This window comes from Lactuca virosa, chromosome 4 (assembly GCF_052849685.1).
Source record: "Lactuca virosa cultivar CGN04683 chromosome 4, Lactuca_virosa_CGN04683_v6, whole genome shotgun sequence".
Classification (NCBI taxonomy): Eukaryota; Viridiplantae; Streptophyta; class Magnoliopsida; order Asterales; family Asteraceae; genus Lactuca; species Lactuca virosa.
The window spans coordinates 228,994,712-229,018,758 of record NC_136429.1 but is presented as its reverse complement, the minus strand read 5'-3'; positions in this window follow the sequence as shown (position 1 = coordinate 229,018,758).

The window sequence follows — 24,047 nt, the reverse complement described above, 5'->3', positions numbered from 1 at the left end:
TCGCCTGAGGGATCCGCAGATATCTTATATCCAAAGGCCATGGGGACCTTAGCCGAAGAACAGTTGTCCATAGAATATTTCTTTAACAGTTATGTGGTGTATATTTCCTGATTAATGAATATTCCTTGAGGAACTTGTTTCACTTGAAGTCCTAGAAAGAAGTTAATCTCTCTATTCATGCTCATTTGGAACTTGTTGGTCATGAGCTTAGCAAATTCATTCACCATTTCTTGATCAGTTGATCCAAAGATGATATCATCCACATATATTTGTACAAGCATAAGGTGATTACCATTTGCTTTTCTAAATAAAGTGGGGTCAATCACTCCTCTCTTGTACCCGGAAGAGACAAGAAATTCAGAAAGAGTCTCGTACCATGCTCTTGGGGCTTGCTTTAGACCGTAGACTGCTTTTTCAAGCTTGTAGCAGTGGTCTGGGAATTCAACACTTTCAAAGCCCAGAGGTTGCTGAAGATAAACCTCCTCTTTTAGTTCCCCATTGAGAAAGGCACTTTTTACATCCATTTGATGAACCTTGATATTCTTGTGGGCTGCGTATGTTAAGAAGATTCGGATAGCTTCCATGCATGCTACCGGAGCATACGTTTCATCGTAGTCAATGCCTTCGAGTTGACTATATCCCTTTGTAACTAACCTTGCCTTGTTTCTGACTACCGCACCAGATTCATCCAGCTTTTTTTTGAACACCCATCTTACCAACAATGGTGTGACCATGCGGCTTCGGGACGAGCTTCCACACTTTGTTTCTTTTGAATTCTTCTAGCTCTTCTTGCATTGCGGATATCCGGTCTGGTTCTAGCAATGCTTCTTTGATCGTTCGGGGCTCGACCGAGGACATAAATGCTGCATAGTGACAATGATCAGATAAGTCATTGGAAGATCGAGTCTGGATACCTGCGGATGGGTTGCCAATGATTTGACCTGGTGGGTGGTCCTTCGTCCATACATGTAGACGAGGTTGCAGATAATCAGCAGCTTCGGTAGAGGGGATGTCTTCTATATTAGAAGGCTCTGCGGTTGGAGATGACAGTTCCCCCTGGATTTGAGAACATCCTGCGGAATCATCTTGGATTGTTGGAGCGAGAATTGAGTTTTCTTGAGCAGTTGGAAGAGGTTCCCCCTGGATTGCTGATGGGAGTTCCCTTAGAACCTGAGAAGGTTCCCCTTGGATTACAGATGCGAGAGTGATAATCCTTGAGTCTGTTCTTGTGTCAATGTTCTCTATGTTTTCATCATCCGAGTCGAAAGAAACGTTGGATGGTAATGATTCTCTGTGGGTGGGAACTTGAGCTTCATTAAGTACTGGAACCTCGATGGTTGTTGCTTGATCCAGAGTAGAGCTTTCCCCCTCAACTGGCGAGGTAGAAGTATTGAGAGATGCTACTTCAGATAGTGATGGACCAGATACATCTGCGTGCTGCTGTTGAGCTTCCTGAGACACAAGAACTTCGGATAATTTCGTTGTTTCGACAGGGTCGAAGAGATCTTCATAGTTGACTTCAACTAGATTTAATGGACCCGAAGAGGCAGGAATATCACTTTCCAGGATTGATGTGGTTTCAGTGGATGGAGGGGTGTTGCGGATGTGAGAGTCATCAAAATTCACATCGAAGCTTTCAATAATTAGCCTTGTACGTCTAATGAGAACCCTGTAAGAAACTTTGTTAGTGGAATAGCCAAGGAAGATGCCTTCATCAGACTTCGGTGCAAACTTGTTAAGATGATCTCTGTTGTTGATCACAAAACATCTACACCCAAAGATATGAAAGAAGCGGACATTTGGCTTGCGGTTGTTAAGGCCCTCATACGGTGTTTTGTTGAGACGTTTGCACACAATGCTTCGGTTCTGTACAAAGCATGCGGTGGCCACTGCTTCAGCCCAGAAGTAGAGAGGAAGGTGTGCGAAGTTGAGCATGGATCTGGCTGCTTCTACTAGAGTGTGGTTCCTTCTCTCTACTACTCCATTTTGTTGCGGTGTGTAGGGAGTCGAGAAGTTGTGAGTGATGCCCTTGGAAACCAAGAAACTGTTGAGGAGATGATTAGTAAACTCGGTTCCATTATCACTGTGGATACGTCGTACTGGCAGCTTGATCTGAAGTTCTATTTCCTTGATGAAATTGATGAGAATCTGCGATGTTTCTGACTTGAGTCTAAGGAAGAAAACCCATGTGAAGCGTGTGAAGTCATCTACTATAACCAGTATGTATTTCTTGTGATGGAGACTGGCTACAGTGGATGGACCACAGAGATCAATGTGCAAGAGATCCAGTTGGCCAACACTTGTCATTACATAGCAAAATTGATCATCAAATTCAACTCGATGGCCTGCCTTACATAGTTGGCCAACACTGATGAGATTGTGTTTAAGGCTTTCTACATAAGCAACCTTTTGAATAGAGAAGTTTCCCGTAGTAAGAACACCATAACCTCGGATGACCCCATTCGCATTGTTGCCGAATGTGACATTTCTACCGTTGCAAATTGGCCTGAAATCCCGAAGGTATTCTAACCTTCCGGTCATGTGCAAGGAGCAGGCACTGTCAATTAACCATTCATCTTCTTGTTCCTCCTTGCACAAAGCCTGAGAATTACACGGTTAGTTTAGGCATCCAAACTAGTTTGGAGCCTGGGGCAATAGGTGAATTTCTGAATGATGCATGGACCGAGGTTGCAGGGACGGGTTTCTTGTCAACTTTTAATTCTAGTCCTGGGTGTTTGTGCAGTTTTTGAGTGTTGTGTTTTTTTGAAAAATTACGAGGTTTCTGAATCCAACTAGATTTGACATAGGATGAATCTTTTTGGCACCTACACTGACATTTACAGGTTAAGATTTTGTCTTTTGTTCTGACACTATGTTTGGTCAGCGGTCTAAAGGATGAGTTGGGCTTGTGACTGGTCCGAGGTTGGTAATATCTGACATGAGTGTTGTTGGGTTTTGAAAAAGTTTGTTTTTGAAAAGGTTTAGCACATGAAGATCTTTGGGACCTTTTTATTGGTTTTGGTAAAATACCCTTCCACTTGTTAAAGTTTTGGTGTGATTTTAAAAGTGTTGGAGTGGGTAAAATACCCTTCCATTTCGGATCATCTGAGGAATAGATTTGAAAGCCATTGCTTCGAAAAGACATTTCTTTCATTTGGATTGTGTCAGAAGAGTTTGGAATGACTGATGAAACTGTACATTCCTTTTTGCATGTTTTCTTGATGGGAGAGTTTTTTGAAAAGTAATGTGAGAAAACAAATTTTTCTGGACTCTTGGACTTTGGAAATCTGATATGCTTCTTGTTTTTCGAAAAAGTTTGTCTATTTGTGCCTCGGGATCGAATTTCCTCTTTGAAAGCCTTTTTAGCTAAGGTTTTTGGGGAACATCAATCTTTGATGTTCAACTGCGGTTTCCTTCAATCCTTTGAAAATTTATGAAAACGAGGGCTTGAGTTATCCGAACTTGAAGATTCACGGATTTGAGAACATTGCCCCACTTCAAAGTTTTCTATGGGTAATTCGTGATGAACTGGTTGGAGAGTCACATAACTTTTGTTTGAGGACTGCGGTAGGGATGATTTGACTACCGCAGAGTAAGTCTTAGTTTGGACTTCAGTGGGATTTTCGTGGGACTTTTGTGGTTCTTGACTACAATGAGAGACACTGCGGTTTGAGGGCAGAGATGGAAAGTCTTGCGAGACTTCCGGACTCTCAACAACAATTTCTTCATCAACTTCGGATGAGGTTTGAGAATTTGGGTAGATGGTGCCACAGATAGGAATTTGATCACTTGTGTGACCCGAAACCTCATGCACAATTTCCTCAATGACACAGTTATTGCTTAGATTATGAAGTCTACCGAAGTGTGTTCTGATGTCTTCGGGAAACGTCTTCTCATTGACTGGGAAATAAAATTATCGCTCTAGAGGGACATACAGTCTGTCTTTGTTAAACCGGGGTGAGGAATCCATTGCGGTAGGATATCCATTTGACCAACCCCAATTGTATGTATTGTCCACGGTTCCATTATTTACCAAATTTTCAATAGCTTCACTTTCATTGAACAATTTTTCGATTAGAAGATTTAAGCGTACAATTTCACTCTGAGCTAAATCTCTCTGGTTCAAAGCTATCTCTAATTGTGTTTCACTCAACATTCTTGCATCTTTTTCTAACTCTAAGTCCTTTTCTAACATAGCCATTTGCAGTCTTTTGTTATCCAGTCGTCCTCTTACATGGAACATCTCTTGGGATGCAATATTCTTCTCATCTAAGGCTTTGTTATAGTCTGTAAGGTCGGCAACACATGTGTCATTAACATTATCTATGAAAGGTTGACAGTCATGCATGCTATAGTTTAGAGTTTGGATCATGAGTTTTACCTGTTCGACGATGCTTAGAGTTCCATCCTTTGCCATGTAGCAGTAATTCTTTTCCAGCTTTGAAGATCCATCGTCATCCGCAGTTGCCAGCATGCAAATGGTTTCTTCTTGACATGGGCTACGTATGCCCTTGCCTTTTCCTTATCTTCTAATTCTTAAGACATTCTAAGGTAGAATGCTCTGTCTTTTACTACATTGTGTCACACCCCGAAACCGATGGCGGAAACGTTCTGGGGCGGAGGACGTCATGCGTAGTATCACAATAGTTGTATCATAGTAAGCGTAGTAAACACAACCATTACATTATAATATGAATATTTACATTGTTGAAAACATGGTTTATACTTAACGGTATATAACGAGAGTAAAAGACGTGAATCCAAAACGCTCCGTCTTCTCCTAAAGTTGGCAATAGTACCTGTCTATTGATGCCCTGAGAATACAAGCAGTTTTAAAATATCAGCATAAAGCTGGTGAGTTCATAAGCTTTTAGTTTTGGTGAAAGAAATGTTTCTTTGATCCTTTGAAAAGTGTTTCCCAAGAAAATCCTACACTTTCTTATGAAAGAAGTTTGATTATCCATTAGTTAAACAGGCTGTTACGAAAGGTTGAGTTATCCCAGGAAAATCCTATATTTTCCTTAAAAGTTGATAGTTAGTTATCGATTCTGAAATGAGGTGTACAAGTATCTACCATACTTGTGTCGATAGATGTGGGTTCCTTGAAAAATCTTGGTTACTCGCTGCGAGATGTATTAGCCTTATTACATAAATAAAACTAATAAATAAGCAGTGAACTAGATCCTAAGGACATTACTAATGCCCTCTAGTAATCAAATCAGTTATTACTTTGAGGTTAGTTCAGTTGTTTCATTTTTACAAAAGTAAATCTCTGTTATCTTGGTTGCGAGTTTTATAACCATACATTAAACTAGATATGGCACGTAACGGGGCCAATCCTTTTATGACTTTGTCACCCGTAGACCTAACGGTCCCACTGTAGCTAGCAGTGAGGTGCGGGATAGTCCGTCCCGTATAGATCTATACACAATAGTCACGCTCTCCCTACAAGAGATTCTGGTTATAAGGGCTAGTCCTACACTCACGAATCCGGTGGAGTGTTACCAAGGACGTGTCTCCAATCCTAAAATAACAAACTTACAAGTAATAGTATCGAAAATCCTGTTTATGATTTGTATAAATCCTTTATAAAATATCACATTTTATGATGAGATTTACAAGTTCCTTGCATTAGTTTTGAAAACTGTTTCTACGACTTGATTTCTTAATCGATTGGAAAAACGGTTTTCTGAGTTAAAAGCATGCTGAACATATAATCATTCTATGCAAAATAAGATAATTTGAGCACAAGTTTCCTTGTACTTTTTCTTGTATTCCCCCCTGAAAACATGAAAAACTCGGAAAAAACGTAGGGGTATGAACTCACAGTTTGACGTAGGATCTGGGTGTATGATCGGTTACGAATGCTGAGTCAACCGATGTTTCGTACGCAAGTGGATCCTATTAACATGTGATCACACATATATGTGTTAGATTTAGGGTGTTTCATGACTAAACATGACGGGAAATCACCCTAAAGACTTGGAAATGCTTGTCGGGACCCTTAAAGTCTAGGACACACTTATATGGAAGTGTTACAATCACAAAGGATTGCTTAAAAGGAGCGTATGGTCACCAAATGGAGCTTTCGGTCCAAGTGGTTCTCGGTCCGAAGGTTCTCGGTCCGAAGGGGTTTTCGATCCGACAGGGTTCTCGGTTTTTAGGGTTTTCGGATAACACCGAAAACTCAGGATCCTCGGTGCATGTGGTGTTTTTCAAGGATTTTCAAACATGCAAAGGGGTTCTAAGCTTTATCTGAAGTCTTAAGTGAGTTTTGAGGTCTTAAAGGGACCTTTCTTTAGGGTTTTCGGTTTAAGGAGATGCACTAACCAAAAACTCCTTTTTTCTTGGAAAAATGGCGATTTCTAGGCCTTAAACAAGGTTTTTAACTAGATAACAAGTGCAGAAAGTAATACTTACGATATGGAAGCAAAGAAGGGTGTTTTCGGCCAAACACACACTAGTGTGTGTTCTTGGTGTTCTTGAAAAACCCAAAAAGATGAAGTTAATGGATGAAATCGAAGGGGAATGCTAGTTAGGAAGATCTATCAACGATTCAAGGTGAAAGAAACACTTACATTTTCGAGAATTTGAAGATCAAAGTGAAGAACTTGATGATACTTGAGAGAGTTTTCGAGTTCTAGACTTGTAAAAAGGGGAAGAATGATCAAAATGATCATGAAATATATATATAAGATGGGGTTTTCGGTCCCTTGACCGAAACTCCTTTTTGAGGAGATTTCGGTTTGCTTCATGTCTAGAACTTCAACAAATTCATCCTAACACCGATTCTCTTGATGTACGAAGTTTAGAATATTCCGTTAGTTCAAAAATAATACTAACGTGAATGAAAATAAATTCGAATTGATTTATTTAAACGCAAAGTCTTTCCCAACCTATCAAATTTGACGGAATTAAATAAAAACCCGAATTTGATTAACGGAAATTGAGTAAGGATAACGGAAAAAGTTTCAGGTTGTCACATCATCCTCCCGTTAGAGGGAATTTCGTCCCGAAATTCGAATATAAAATACAAATCATGGATTAGAAAAGAGATGCGGATACTTCTGTTTCATCGATTCTTCGCGCTCCCAACTGAATTCAGGTCCCCGCTTGGCATTCCAGCGAACCTTCACTATCGGGATGCGACTTTCTTTCGTTCGTTTGACCTCTCTATCCATGATTTGGACTAGTTCTTCTACGAAGTTCAGATTCTCGTTGATTTCAATCTCGTCGAGAGGAATCGTAAAGGTTTCATCGGATACGCATTTCTTAAGATTCGAAACGTGGAATACAGGATGAATGTTGTTAAGTTCTTGCGGTAAACGAAGTTTGTAGGCTACGGGACCGATCCTAGCAAGGATCTCGAAGGGTCCTATGTATCTTGGATTTAGCTTTCCACGCTTTCCGAAGCGTATCATGCCTTTTTAGGGCGAGACTTTTAGCAGGACACGGTCTCCAACCTGGAACTCCAAGGGTTTTCGTCATTCATCGGCGTAGCTCTTTTGTCTATCTCGTGAGGCCTTAAGTCGTTCTCGGATTTGTACGATCTTTTCGGTGGTTTCGCGGATGATTTCTGGACCAGTGAGAGTATTGTCAGGGACTTGCCCCTTGGCTAGCTGCGTGTCGCCCACCTCAGCCTAGCACAGAGGGGATCTGCACTTGCGACCATAGAGGGCTTCGAAAGGCGCATCCTTAATGCTGGTATGGTAACTGTTGTTGTAGGAAAATTCAATCAAAGGAAGATGAGTGTCCCATGATGCGCCGAAATCGATGACGCATGCTCTCAACATATCTTCTAATGTCTTAATTGTTCTCTCACTCTGTCCATCAATCTGAGGATGATAAGCTGTGCTCATATCCAACTTAGTTCCAAGAGCTTTCTGTAGTGACTGCCAGAACCTCGAAGTGAACCTGCTATCTCGATTGGAGATAATGGACATAGGCACACCGTGCAGTCGGACCATCTCTTGGATGTAGATTCGCGTGAGTCTCTCCATTTTGAAAGTTTCTTTGATTGGTAGGAAGTGAGCGGATTTAGTCAGTCGGTCGACAATTACCCAAATGGCGTCGTGCCCACTCGGAGACTTGGGTAATTTGGTGATAAAATCCATAGTAATTCTTTCCCACTTCCACTCAGGTATCTCCGGCTGGTGGAGTAGACCTGAGGGTTTTTGATATTCGACCTTCACCTTGGCGCAAGTCAGGCACTTGCCCACGAAGGTAGCGATCTCTGCTTTCATGTTCGGCCACCAATACTGTTTCTTGAGATCGAGGTACATCTTGTCCGAGCCTGGATGAACGGAGTATCTGGTCTTGTGAGCTTCGTTCATTACAACCTCTCTGTAACCACCGAACTTTGGGGTCCAGATCCGGTTCATGAAATAATAGACTCCGTTTCCCTTGATCTCTAGGTTCTTTTCCATTCCTCTTAAGGCTTCACCCGACATGTTCTCTGGTTTTAAGGCTTCTAGCTGAACCTCCTTGATTTGTGCGGATAAATGGGAATGGATAGTCATGGTCAGTGCCTTCACTATACGACCTGAGTACTCCTTCTAGCTGAGGGCATCTGCTACCACATTGGCCTTGCTGGGATGGTAGCAGATTTCGTATTTGTAATCGTTGAGTAGTTCAACCCATCGTCGTTGCCTCATGTTCAGCTCCTTCTGGTCGAAGATATGCTGCAGACTTTTATGGTCAGTGAAGATAGTGCACTTGGTTCCGTAGAGATAATGTCTCCATATCTTTAGTGCGAAGACTACTGCTCCCAATTCTAAGCCGTGAGTTGTGTAGTTGACTTCGTGTGCTTTCAGCTGTCTTGAGGCATAAGCAATGACTTTTCCCCGTTGCATGAGCACACAGCCTAGGCCCTGATTAGATGCATCACAGTAGACAACGAAGTCCTCCATCCCTTCGGGCAGGGACAAAATAGGTGCGCTGCATAGGGCCCGCTTCAATGTTTGGAACGCAGTGTCTTGCTTCTCACTCCAACAAAAGGGTACGCCTTTCTGAGTCAGAGTGGTTAAGGGTTTGGCAATCTTGGGGAAATTCTGGAAAAATCTGCGATAGTAGCCAGCGAGACCCAAAAATTGACGGATTTATGTGGGCATCTTCGGTGTTGACCAGTTCTCTATCGCTTTTATTTTGGAGGGGTCCACGTGTATGCCTTCCTCGCTTACCACGTGACCTAGGAAGGTTACTTTTCGAATCCAGAATTCGCACTTGGAGAATTTCGCATACAGCTTCTCCGTTCTTAAGGTTTCCAGCACCGATCTCAAGTGTTGTCGATGATCTTCCTCACTTCTGGAATAGACAAGTATATCGTCGATGAACACAATTACGAAATTGTCCAGGAAAGAACGGCACACCAGATTCATCAGGTCCATGAATACCGCCGGTGCATTGGTTAGACCGAAGGGCATCACTACAAATTCGTAGTGACCATACCGAGTCTGAAATGCTGTTTTAGGAACATCACTCTCATGGACTCGCAGCTAATGGTACCCTAATCTTAAGTCTATTTTGGAAAAGTAACTAGATCCTTGAAGTTGATCGAAGAGGTCGTCGATTCGAGGAAGAGGGTAACGGTTTTTTACTATGAGCTTGTTCAGCTCTCGATAGTCAATGAACATCCGAAAGGATCCATCCTTCTTTTTCACAAATAAGATCGGGGCTCCCCAGGGTGAGGAACTCGGTTTGATGAACCCTTTGCTGAGCAGCTCATTGAGCTGACTGGATAACTCCTGCATTTCTGCCGGCACTATTCGGTATGCGGATTTAGCTACGGGGGTAGCTCCGGGGACTAAGTCGATGCAAAACTCGACTTGGCGTTCAGGAGGGATTCCCGGGAGATCTTCGGGAAAAACATCGGGAACGTTGCAGACTTCGGGGATGCTCTCGAGGTCTTTAACTTCCTGCTTCTCGTTAATGACGTGAGCTAGGAATGCATAACACTCCTTTCGCAGGAGTTTCTGGGCTTGGATGCAAGAAATGATACGGAGGTTCGAACTGAGTTTATCACCATAAATCATGAGAGTTTCATCAGAGGAGAGATTGAGGCGGATAGCTTTTTCGTAACACAGGATATCAGCATGATTGGGGCTCAACCAATCCATGCCATCTCGACGGTAAATGTTTTGGTTAAGGGATGAGGTTTATGTTTAAGAAAATGCTTGAATGCATGACTAACAATACTTCTTTCAGCACCAGAATCGAAAAGAATGCATGCATAAGAGTTATCGAGGAGGCATCTTGTTCTAGAAACAATCAGGAAGAAGAGGATGGTAAGTCCTCAAGATATATGAAACAAAATATATCCTATCCTGATAATAAAGTGTTCTACCAGGCGATAAGCAAAGGAAAGTTACTAATGCAAGTAAGTTATCACTAAGAAACGAATAGGTAGCAACACTAGGAATGAATTTCTACAATGAATTCGGCTCTGACTAAAATAATCCTATAGTATCTTAAGTTGAATGGATACTGGGTAAGTTTTAAGCCTGTTGCAACACCAAAGTCACTCAAAAGCACATGTTGGTCATGTCTTGAATGAATATATAGTTGATCAGGCTATATTGACCCTAGACATGGTTACATAACTGCCCAAGTTTAACCGCAGTGTTCAACATCCAAAATACTTTTGTTTTGTTCTACTTATGATACTGATTATGGTACGTAGGTATACTTGTATACTTTTTGAGAAAATACTTGTATTTTAAAAGTATACTTTTAGTTTAGAGCACTTAGGCCCCTTAATATTTATAGTTGTATACCATGTAAGGTTCGGTATACTTAGTTCACTATAAACAATAGCTCTGATACCAATCTGTCACACCCTGAAACCGATGGCGGAAACGTTTCGGGGCGGAGGACGTCATGCGTAGTATCACAATAGTTGTATCATAGTAAGCGTAGTAAACACAACCATTACATTATAATATGAATATTTACATTGTTGAAAACATGGTTTATACTTAACAGTATATAACGAAAGTAAAAGACGTGAATCCAAAACGCTCCGTCTTCTCCAAAAGTTGGCAGGAGTACCTGTCTATTGATGCCCTGAGAATACTGTAGCTAGCAGCGAGGTGCGAGATAGTCAGTCCCGTATAGATCTATACACAATAGTCACGCTCTCCCTACAAGAGATTCTGGTTATAAGGGCTAGTCCTACACTCACGAATCCGGTGGAGTGTTACCAAGGATGTGTCTCCAATCCTAAAATAACAAACTTACAAGTAATAGTATCGAAAATCCTGTTTATGATTTGTATAAATCCTTTATAAAATATCACATTTTATGATGAGATTTACAAGTTCCTTGCTTTAGTTTTGAAAACTCTTTCTACGAGTCGATTTCTTAATCGATTGGTAAAACGGTTTTCTGAGTTAAAAGCATGCTGAACATATAATCATTCTATGCAAAATAATATAATTTGAGCACAATTTTCCTTGTACTTTTGCTTGTATTCCCCCCTGAAAACATGAAAAACTCGGAAAAAGCGTAGGGGTATGAACTCACAGTTTGACGTAGGATCTGGGTGTATGATCGGTTACGAATGCTGAGTGTCAACCGATGTTTCGTACGCAAGTGGATCCTATTAACATGTGATCACACATATGTGTGTTAGATTTAGGGTGTTTCATGACTAAACATAACAGGAAATCACCGTAAAGACTTGGGAATGCTTGTCGAGACCCTTAAAGTCTAGGAAACACTTATATGGAAGTGTTACAATCACAAAGGATTGCTTAAAAGGAGCGTATGGTCACCAAATGGAGCTTTCGGTCCAAGTGGTTCTCGATCTGAAGGTTCTCGGTCCGAAGGGGTTCTCGATTTTTAGGGTTTTCGGTTACGACCAAAAACTCAGGATCCTCAGTGCATGTGGTGTTTTTCAAGGGTTTTCAAACATGCAAAGGGGTTCTAAGCTTTATCCGAAGTCTTAAGTGATTTTTGAGGTCTTAAAGGGACCTTTCTTTTGGGTTTTCGGTTTAAGGAGATGCACTAACCGAACACTCCTTTTGTTCTTGGAAAAATGGCGATTTCCAGGCCTTAAACAAGGTTTTTAACTAGATAACAAGTGCAGAAAGTAATACTTACGATATGGAAGCAAAGAAGGGTGTTTTCGGCCAAACACACACTAGTGTGTGTTCTTGGTGTTCTTGAAGATTAAACCCAAAAAGATGAAGTTAATGGATGAAATCGAAGGGGAATGCTAGTTAGGAAGATCTATCAACGATTCAAGGTGAAAGAAACACTTACATTTTCGAGAATTTGAAGATCAAAGTGAAGAACTTGATGATACTTGAGAGAGTTTTCGAGTTCTAGACTTGTAAAAAGGGGAAGAATGATCAAAATGATCAAGAAATATATATATATACATATATATATATATATATATATATATATATATATATATATATATATAAGATGGGGTTTTCGGTCCCTTGACTGAAACTCTAAGGTCTTGACCGAAACTCCTTTTTGAGGAGATTTTCGGTTTGCTTCATGTCTAGAACTTCAACAAATTCATCCTAACACCGATTCTCTTGATGTACGAAGTTTAGAATATTCCGTTAGTTCAAAAATAATACTAACGTGAATGAAAATAAATTTGAATTGATTAATTTAAACGCAAAGTCTTTCCCAAACTATCAAATTTGACGGAATTAAATAAAAACCCGAATTTGATTAACGGAAATTGAGTAAGGATTACAGAAAAAGTTTCGGGTTGTCACACATTGGACTTACAATCTCTTGCAAAGTGATTCTCTTTGTTGCATTTGTGACAAATCACAACATCAGTCTTGTCTTCTGAGGGAGTACCAGAGTCAGTGGTTTGGATGGATTGCGGTACCTCCTTTGGTTGAGTATTCTGAGATTGCGGTTGTGGATGAGAACTTTTGGGATATCTAGGATGGTTATTCTGCGGGTTGAAGTTACGATTGAATGGAGGTTTGTTGAACTGTTGATTCTTGTGGAAGGAAGGAGGTGGTAGACGGTTGAACTGTTTGCTAACTAGAGCAATAGCCTTCTGAAATTCTTCTTCATCATCATACTCTGAATCAGCTTCGTATGACTGCGGTGTAGTGTCATAAGAGGGAGAGTAGGATTGATTGGGTGGAGCTTATGCTATGAGAGCAAGTGGTCCTCCGAAGTCAGCACACTCTTTGAGTACGGTGGATTCTTGTGCTTGCAATTCTCCGTAGAGCTTGTAGAGAGACAAAGAGTGAATCTTTCTATCGCCTTGGACTATCATCTTGGCCGTAGTCCAATGTCTTCCCAAGCCATTAAGAAACTGAAGATTTGTTTCATGGTTGCTGCGGATGGTGCCAGCATTTGATAGCTTGGTGACTATCAGGTTGAACCTTTTAACAGAGTCTTCTAGGCTTTCACCAGTGTGAGCTTTGAAATTGTTGAAGTCATTGAGTGCGGTTGTTAGCTTCTTGTCTTGTTCTTTTTCTGAGCCTTCGTACAAATTCTTGAGAACTTCCCAGATTTCTTTTGCTGATTTGCAATTTATGATAATATCGAAGTTGTCAGGAGCAACTCCACAAGAGATTTCATAAAAGGCAACAAAGTCATTTTCCATTTTATCGAGATCATCCTTGGTGGGACGGCTCATGACTGGTTGACCTCCTCATAGTCTGGCTGTAGCATCGTCAGTTTGGACGGGTGTAAGAACTGGGACATGTGGTCCTTCTTCTACGGATCGCCATACATCTCTACCAAGTCTCCTTAAGTATCTTTCCATTCTTTGAGACCAATGATGATATTCATTTGCTACCAATATTGGGGCTCGGTTATAACGACCAACACTGTTGGAAACATTCAGAGATAATGATTGTGCCATATTTCCTTGCTTTTTTTTAAGTTTTTTTTTAAGTTTTTTTTAAGAAATGAGCTTCAGTGGTATAGAAGGCCCTTTGAAAATCAGAGTTATGTTTTTCAAAAAGCAACCACTATGGCTCTGATACCAATTGTTGAGAGAAAAACTTTGAGACACACTTGAACAAATGTTAGAACAAGTATAGTTGCGGAATAGTTAATCTCGAAGGATCTAAAAGCTCAACAATAATATTAATAAGTTAGATTTAGATAGTTAGATAGTTAGTTGCGGAAAAGTACAGAAATGGAAATGACAACAATTGTTATATCAAATATACACATAAGTTGATTCATAACAAGGAATGCACTCAAACCAAGTTAATAAGTGAGATCAAACTTAGTGATTAAGTCACAAGAGACTTGCTCCGAAGAGAGATTGTAATCATTTATATTCTAGTAAAGTTTGAGAGTAAGAAGAGATGCATAATCAGATACAGAGATAGAAAAGATAGCTTCAGAGATGTTTAAATAAGAACGAATGAGCTCTATTTATAGAGTCTCAAGAAATACACTAGATCACGTCTCTAAGAGTAGACATGCAAAGCATACTGGACAATAGAGAGTATTATAATAAAAGTAGACAAAGTAAAGTAATCTAGTAGCTAAGAGTGACTGCGGTTGATGATGACTTCGGGTGAGGTTGCTGATGAGGCCTTGACTGCGGATCCTTGTGGACTGCGGTAGCTGAAGTTCAAGAGGGTCACTTTTCATGATTCAACCAAAAAAAGTTTAAAAGTTTAAAAATCCAAAAAGATTTTTCATTTATGTTCTACTTTTTTTATTTTTCCTAGTTTCTCTAAAAAAACAAAAACATTGTCATTTTGCTGCATTTCGCATTTGCATATATAAAAAAAGCAAAAAAAATATTTTTTTTGTTTTTGTTTGTTAGGATTATATATATATATATATATATATATATATATATATATATATATATATATATACACACACACACATATACGAGATGATGATACTCTTTACATACGATAGCTCCGTGAAACGGGATAATGGAAATTAAAAATGAAAAAAATCTGAAGCGACCGGATCGTTATTGGAAGTGTAGAATCAGCTGTCATAACTAGGTGATGCAAACACCGTAATTAGAGACCCCAACCTTAGATTATAATAAAAAAATGACGTACTAAAACATTTTGTGGGCGGTAATAACAACATTGGGATGATTTGCGTCTGAATGCTTAAAAAGAATCTTTATCGAAAACTCTGGACCCACAGAACATGGCCTATTTGTTGACACGCGTTACCCTCGCGGTAACAGAGAGCTTAAGTATCAAATCCACACAGTCAAGAAAGAAGAAAGGGTACAACGTCATATCCAATACCCAAATCAAAATTTTCAAGCGCTCATTTGAAGAAATTTCAAGAAATTCCAAAAATAGATTGAAGAATTCAAGCTCAAAACGAAGTTACAAATCCAAGTTCAATCAAATCAGAAGTTGTTTCAAAATCAAATCTGGTGAATGAAGAACTGTGTGATATGATACTTGTGGCTCTCGAAAAAGTGAAAGCATAGAGCTTGGGCTACTACGGGGGTTGGCCCTTGCTACTTCGGCGAAAGCTGATTTGGTCATGCCGGGTTCTTAAGGATGCGACGATTCTGGACTGTGTTATTTTCGGTCATAAATCTAGCTAAGGTATAAAGTTTAAATAAAACTATGGTTGGACTATCGGGTTACACCGTTTCGTGGTCTTCCTTACTTTAGGAGTCTGTGATACATGAAAGGTAGCAGGATGGTTGCTTAGGTGTTAGTGACTGGATCCCCTTTTGATGTAAAATCTGATCGTATAAAAAATACAAAAAAGTAGAAAAAATTTAAAAAGGAAAAAAAGGTATTTTTTTATTTTTAGTTATTTGTTTTTTTTCCCCTACCATTGTCATTCATTTATCATTTTGTTTTGATTTTGCATACATATTTTATTCCTTATTCTATTTATTTTATGTATTTCTTGTTAGTTAGGTTTTTCTTTTCGTTGTTAGTGTGTCTAGGTTATTCCTTTACTACCCTTGCCCTCTATTTCGTTACCACAGTTATCCTTTCCTTGCTCAAGGACAAGTAATGTCTAAGCTTAGGGAGGTTTGTTAGATGCATTTTATATGCATCTTTTAGCACAATTTCCTAGGTATTTTGTTATAAAAAGATAACTAACTCCCGATTATTCTTATATATTATGTGTTTCGTGGTTATTTTGTAGAATGCCCGTACTGCTCACGTTTGTTATGATTTTTCAGGGCAATTTGGAGCACATGGATAATTACGCGAGTTCGGGATGCGTTAGTGGATGCTTTGGATCTTAACTGGATTGTAGACTAACAATGGACATCGAGGAATGATCAAGAATAGCTTGGAAGGAGGAAAGGCGATCAAAAAGAGACAAAAATAAGTACATGCGATCGAATGTCTCATCCTTGCGATCACAAATTTGACTATGCGATCGCAGGTTTGGGTCGCAGCTTCATTTTAGAGATTTTTCGTGCCAAAAATTCAAAAGGATGAGAAAAGAGTGTACATGTGATCGTAACTTCCTTACTTGTGATCGCAACTTGGCCAAAACGTCTCGAAACAGCAACGTACTTCATTTAAAAGGCTCGGGACACGTTTTCAACAATACATGCGATCGCAACTTCTATACACGTGATCACATGTGCGTCGTTTTTACTGTTGGATATATAAATAGGCACCCATACTTGTCTAGTAACCCTAATTAGCAATTCCTGACGATTCCAAGGCGATTTTCATAGACTTTCAAGTGAAGAACGCAGATCCGAAGGAGACTGTAAGGTCCTGCAAAGGATCTTTACCAATGATCAAGCAACAAACAATCACAATAGAAGAGGAAGAAGAAAAGAAATCGAGCTTGCACACGTTTATATTCAGAAAAACGTCAGGTACAACTCGATGGAACACTCTATAAACGCAATGGCATCAACAACAACACAATGACCTGCACATCCACCATTTATACTGAACAAGACCGGAAACAGGGTTTACGACCGTAAACTCGGTTTACGGTCGTAAACACACTTTCTGAACAAAAACACTTAAACAACCCACAAACTGTGTTACAGACTCATACTGAACATAATACAATGAAAGCCTAGACCAAACCATTTACTGGACCCTTCAATCTCCCCCTTGGTTTGGTGCTAGCTTGGACTCAGCTTTTGTCGACCACAAGCACATCGGATTTTCCCATAGCTCTGTTCCACATCTCTTTCACGATAATCTCAGCAACCATCGAAGTGTACTCCTTTGCAACGGGCTCAAAAATGTCTTCAGCCACCTTGATCTGATGAATGGAGAGCTGATGTATATCCCACTTACCAAATTGAAGCAAATCCCTCTTGTCATACAAGCGGATACAATCGTCTTTAAGCTTGATGACAGCAGCAGCAGCAGATTCATCAAACACCCAGTATTGCATGGATGCAAGAGATCCATCTGGATAATTTTGAAGAACGGGAACCTGCTTTACTTGAGCAGTAGTGGGCCACATCACTGATCGAAGTGGCTGACTTGTTTTGGGATCAATGACGCTAGGATAAATCTTGATAATAGACTCTGCAGTCTTCATTGAAGGGAAACCCTTAGCTACTTGATCTTCCAAAAATGATTTGAACTGAGTCGCCCTGGGATTGTTTGATGGATTTGAGAAAGGAGCTTTAGACAGCTCTGTAAGATCAATCCTGGTAAAGGAATGAAAATCGTGAGCATCCTTGTGTAATTCAGTATTGTCGCTCTTTCTTCTCACCATAAACATATTCATAGTGTCATGAAATCCCCACGAGATGATTCCTGACCTATCACCATAAACGTCTCTGAGACGATGTTCGCCCAGATCCGTAACGGTGATCTTTTGTTGATCCCAGGGGGAATTATGATCTGCGCTCCTTTTGAATAGAAGTTGACCCTTTTCAGCTGACTTGGCCAGTTTAGCGCGTTTTAATGCCATTATACTGGAGCCTGAGCCGGTTCTTTCTTAAAGCGATTAACGACGGTGGTCGTCCTTGTAGGTTGTGGAACTATGGGAGTATCTTGATCAAGAAGATAGATCTTTCGCTCGTCAACAGATGACTTGAATTTGTCGCCAAAGTTTTCTTCTAGCTTCTTTTTAAGATCGTAGTAGATGGCGGTCAACAGGCCGAAATGCATCTGATGGTCAGTAATTTGCTTCGACTTCAGAGCTTTGTCTTCGATAAGTTCGGCCACTTGAATATTGAGCTTTGTATTCTCAGTCTGAAGGTCTACGACCTTGATATCCAGCACAATATTTCTCTGATCTAAATCAACATTTTTCTGATTCAGAGCATCGATCTCTTTCTTTAGTCCAAGAAGTGAAGGATTCTCTTCTCCTGAGCCGCCACCCCCAATAGAAATTCCTTTGCCATGTGAGGGAGGCGTTGTGAGTTGTTCTCTGGCCAAAAACCTGGCTAACTTAACCGAGGCAGCATCATGCTCTGGCCTGGGAGGAGAGAAATCTGTGGGGAATGAAGATCCACCAGCTTCATAGAAGGTACTAGACCTTCACTGATAGGTTCAGATGAGATGATAACTGGAGTTGTTGTTGGTGGAGCTGTAAAACTTTGAAGTGAACTCGAATCAAGAATTCCCTGTCTAGGGACAAGTCTTCGTCTTTTTGATGGAGGGTGAGAGGCTTGTGTAGTTGTATGATCACTTTCCAATGGCTCAGAAGTAGGTAAAACAACATCAAGGGGAGGAATCCCTGATACTGTCACCATAGGATTTGCTATTTCCGCCGTTGGATTGGTAGGAGGATGCGTGGCTTCGAGAACGTCTTCTTTTTCCCTTATCTCCGTTGCTGGATGAGCAACTTCATCGATATTTTCAAGCAGTGTGTTGAGGTTTACACCGGTCATGAAATCTTCATTGCTACCGAAGTTGAGAGGAATTTCATCGTTATCAAATCCTGTGAGGTCTAGGCCTTCGTACAAATCAGTCTCCGTTTCAGACCCCTCATTGTAATCTCCTTGTACCTGAACAGATGTCAATTCGTGTTCCTCAGCTACTTGAGCATTAGCAGCTGGAGTTTCTTCCTCATCATGATCTGAAACTGTGATGACATCTTCAGAAACAACTCTCTCGGAGGAAGTGGGCTCAGAAGACATCTTGTCAGACGTTCCATGAGATTCGGAAGATTCATCTATTTCAGCAAATTTCCCGAATTTCACGAGAGGATGTAAGCCTTGGAAGACGACTTTGCCCTTTCGATTTTGCTTAATAAGACCAATCGTTTGCGGGCCTAATGACTTTATATCCAACTTGTCACTATCTTTGATCATCTCTGGGAATTGGTTGTCGATGAACGTCTAAATAAATCTTGGATATAGCAAGAATGCATCTCTGGTCTCCCGGCTTATAGTGTTGATATTTACCAAGAACTCATCCAAAATGAATTTCGAGAAGTTGAATTTGATGCTAGCAGCCAGTGAAACGATAACCCCTGTGTTCCTGAGAGAGATTTCATCAGCTCCTGATCTCCTTCCCGAGGTACCGCTCACGAACACATGCGCCAAAAATCTCCAGTAGGGAGGCAGAAGCTTCTTCACCGTGGGAGGGTAGATGCCCTCATATCCCATCCTTTTGAGAACCTTTTGAACATCATCAATCCCAATTTCAGTAGGAAAATCGGGTTGATCATTGATCAGCAATGTTTCTCTGATATACTGTTCAGTGATTATGATCTTGCATCCTTTAACCACAGCTTTAACAGCAATCGCACCATTTTCTTTTGACATCTTGGCCGTCTGCCAGAACTCCCGGACAATGTTCTGATAAATAACTGGATTCACAGTGATGGCACAAGCCAGGCAGCATTCTCTTAATCTGTAGATCATTGATCTGAAATCTCCATGAGCAACAGGAGGTTCATCCAAACAATCGCCAGGTTATGCATGTCAGCAAACTTAAGATTCGCCATTGATCTGCACTAAAACAGGCCAAGTAAGAAAACAAAGTATTTAAACAATTTAAAGCTTTAAGTTTTCTTAATTAAACAATTTTAATTTGGCCTTAAAAATTATTTTGACCACAAAAATTGGAGTTTACGGTCAATATTGGTCAAACATTGAGTTTACGGTTCAAAGTGGTCAAACAGAGTTTACGGTCCAAATTGGGTTTACGACCATAAACCCATAGCAATGGTCACCTGACCATAAACAGAGTTTACGGTCGTAAACTTGGAGGAGTTTACGGTCGTAAGCCCAAAATGAGTTTACGGTCGTAAGGCCAAAAGGAGTTTACGGTTCTTGAATCTCCCCAAACCGTAAACCCTCCCGTAAACGCCGACGAACACTTAAACCCCGATTACTCCTTTAGTTTCAGTCGAATAGAAGAACAAACAGCATTTCCCCAGTCGGTTTTAGCATACCTTCGAAGTGGACTAGTTGATTTCGCAAAAACTCACAATTTTTTTTTCGAGGAGAGAGAGTAGAGAGAGAAAGAGCTTGCGGCTGTAAAAGGGAGAAATGGGAGGTGAGAAAAAGGTTTACGGTAGTAAGCCCCACCTTTTATACTTCCTTCGAGATTACCTGTCTCCCACACAGTATAATGCACAGTCAAAATCCCGATTAAAATTTTAAAAATAAAACTTTTGAGGATATTTAAAATAAAAGTAAAATTAAAATTAAACTAAAAATAAAATAAACTAATTTCTAAAATTTAAGAATTAAAGGATTTAAAAATTAAATTTTGACCATTATAAAAATAAAATAAAATAAAAATAAAAAATAAAAATAAAAATAAAATAAAATAAGAATAAACACAGACAAAATTTTATCTTAAATTTTACTGAAAATTTTCCTTGTGATACTGTGATCAAAGTTGTTAGACAGCCTTAATCCACTTGTCGGTAGCTTTCATCTTCACATCTTTGTCTGGTCGATCGCCGGTATTGTGGTCCACTTAAACCCGAAAAATTGTGACAAATTAGGACATACTATTAGTTATAAGACAAAGTAATCCTAAGTTTCTAGATACTATTTCTTAAGGACCATTCAGCTGACGACGACCAAGGATATTGTTGTCCACCTAAATCGAGCAGCGAGATCTATAGACAATATGTAAGTGTTTAATTGTTAATTGTACTAGAACATGGTTCCCACTTCCTGATATGCTCTAGTAATCAAGGACTTCCAGAATACTCCTTAGATCGGGTGAGCAGACAATCATTAAGAGAGAAGATAGATTTAGAATGCATATGTTATACACCCAGGTCGGATCTTTTCCAATCATGCAGAGGGTGAAACATATGACTAACTGAAGTTTTTAGAGGGATTGAGAAGTAGAATGGTGCATATACTGTGTACCACGTCGGATTGTGAGTCACGCAAAGGAGACAGTATATGGCTAACAGATAGAAAGAATTACATAGATAGAAGTTGCAGAGAGATAGAGTTGCATATGCTACATTCCAGGTCGGATCTTTCGATCACGTAGAGGAGGAAATATATGACTAACAGATAGAAAGAAAGAATATAAACTTCTACAGACCTAATTTATCGGAATTCACCAGTCACCCCATCAATACCGGGATTAAGGACATAATCCGCACATCGAGGAAAAGTTAATCCACAGTTCCAGATACGAGTTCTTTAATATGACCAGTAGATTCCCTTATATATCTCCCTGCTCAATCTATCCAAGCGTCGTATTGTTAGGCTAAACGGATCTAACTAGGTCAAGATTTGTCAAGTCTATGAATTCATTAAGTTCAACTCTGCCTAGTCATGTCCATTTAGAATCTTTTGTGCCTACCAACGCATCAAACCCAGAGCATAGACCCTTCAACTTTGGGTACGTTACGCAGACTCAGATTGACTGTTATCACTTGATAATATCATTTCCCAGTACTATATCAACAAGCAAAACTGAAAGTGACAATATTTTTTATTTTTCTGAATTTTTAATGTTTTCTGAAAGAAATAAAACAGAAACAAGATGTTTTTGGATTTTTTAATTTTTCAATTTTTTTTGTTTGGTTTTTGTTTATTTCTCCCCCTAAATTTGTGCATGGGTGAGAATGAAAACACTAAAATGCGCAAATTTAAACTAACCTAATGAATAACAAAAAAATTTAATCCTCAAAACGGATCATTTTTAAAAATCCCACAAGCACATCGAATCGAGCTTTGTTAAAAGGCATGGTGAACAGATCCGCCACATTATTGGCAGTGGGAACCTGTTCTAGCCTAATGAGCGAGTGCTCATAACAATCTCTGATAAAGTGAATGTTGATATCAATGTGCTTGGTTTTGGAGTGTTAGACCGGATTTTTAGTGATTTGAATTGCGGCCTCATTATCACAGTGAATTGGGGTTTCTAGATAATTCAAACCGTAATCCAACAGCTGATGTTGGATCCAGATAACTTGAGAACAGCAGGCAGATGCAACAACGTATTCCGCTTCTGTTGTTGAGGTAGAGACGGTATGCTGGTTCTTGCACTGCCACGACACCAGCCTATCACCAAGGAATTGGCACCCTCCCGATGTTGATTTCCTGTCAAGCTCATAGCCTCCATAATTAGTGTCAGCAAAAGCGTATAAATCAAATTCAGAATTCTTCGGATACCAAAGACCCAATTTTGGGCTGCCTTTGATATACCAAAAAATCCTTTTGACAGCAATAAAATGAGAGAGTTTAGGATTAGCCTGATAGCGAGCGCATTGGAAAACTGCAAACATGTTTACGGTTGATGAGTTTACGGTTTGTACATTTATGGTTTATGTGTTTACGGTTAATGAAGCTTGGTTTACGGCTTTTGAAGATTCACAGATTACGGTTCTTCAAGATCTTGAGTTTACAACCGTAAACAGGGTTTACGGTTGGCAATAAACTCCAAGAAACCCTTCAAAAACACGTTTTTGCAGTTGATTCAGTTCCTTTAACCACTAAAACACTAAAACCAGGCTCGAACAATAAGAATATCAGTTTAAACAGCCCAAAAATCGATTGAATGAAGCTTTGACACCGGTTTTTGCTCTGATACCAATTGTAAGGTCCTGCAAAGGATCTTTACCAATGATCAAGCAACAAACAATCACAATAGAAGAGGAAGAAGAAAAGAAATCGAGCTTGCACACGTTTATATTCAGAAAAACATCAGGTACAACTCGATGGAACACTCTGTAAATGCAATGGCATCAACAACAACACAATGACCTACACCTCCACTATTTATACTGAACAAGACCGGAAACAGGGTTTACGACCGTAAACTCGGTTTACGGTCGTAAACGTGTTTCCGGCCGTAAACTCTGTTTACGGTCGTAAACACACTTTCTGAACAAAAACACTTAAACAACCCACAAACTATGTTACAGATTCATACTGAACATAATACAATGAAAGCCTAGACCAAACCAATTAGTGGACCCTTCAGAGACGATTTGATTTCTGTTTGTTGTTTAGTAAGATTTATCATATAGATTCCATTTCTACTATTTCTAATTCATTTTTAGCAATGTCAGGCTAAAAATTTAGATTTCAGTTTTGCAAGGCGTAACCTTTTCGTGTGATTAATCATCAGGCGCATGTTTGACTGTGATTATTGTTTAGTTTGATCAATTCTATGTTTAACTGAATGTTTGGTGTTGATTTCAATTTCTGTTGGCCACTAAAATTATTTGTGAATAATTCTATTTATCTGATTGTTTAGACCCGTAATTGTCTATACTTATTAGTAAATGTAGGTGTCGAATATTGTTGTGAGGTGTCGAAGGTCATGGATAGTTTCGACAGTTTGCTATTTTATTATAAGGGCACTTTATGTATTGAAGTATTCAGTGTCCAGTCCCTTGAAGTTTTTGTATGCTTTCATGATCCCTATAATTATGGGATGTGTACTAGAGATAGATAAGAACTTTCGTCATTTTGTCTAATACTCTCTGTACTTACTGAAATTGTAATTGAGCTACACAAACTTTATTTATATCTCGTGTTCATCATTTTAGTTTGCTCTGATCTCATAATTCATATTTGATTATATTACAACTACATTTGGTACCAGAGCAAGATTCATACATGTCACACCCTCGAACCAGGACGACAGAAACGTCCGGGGCCGGATGACGTCATTGTATAGTATCATAACAATTGAATATGAATGAAACATAGCAGCCAAACA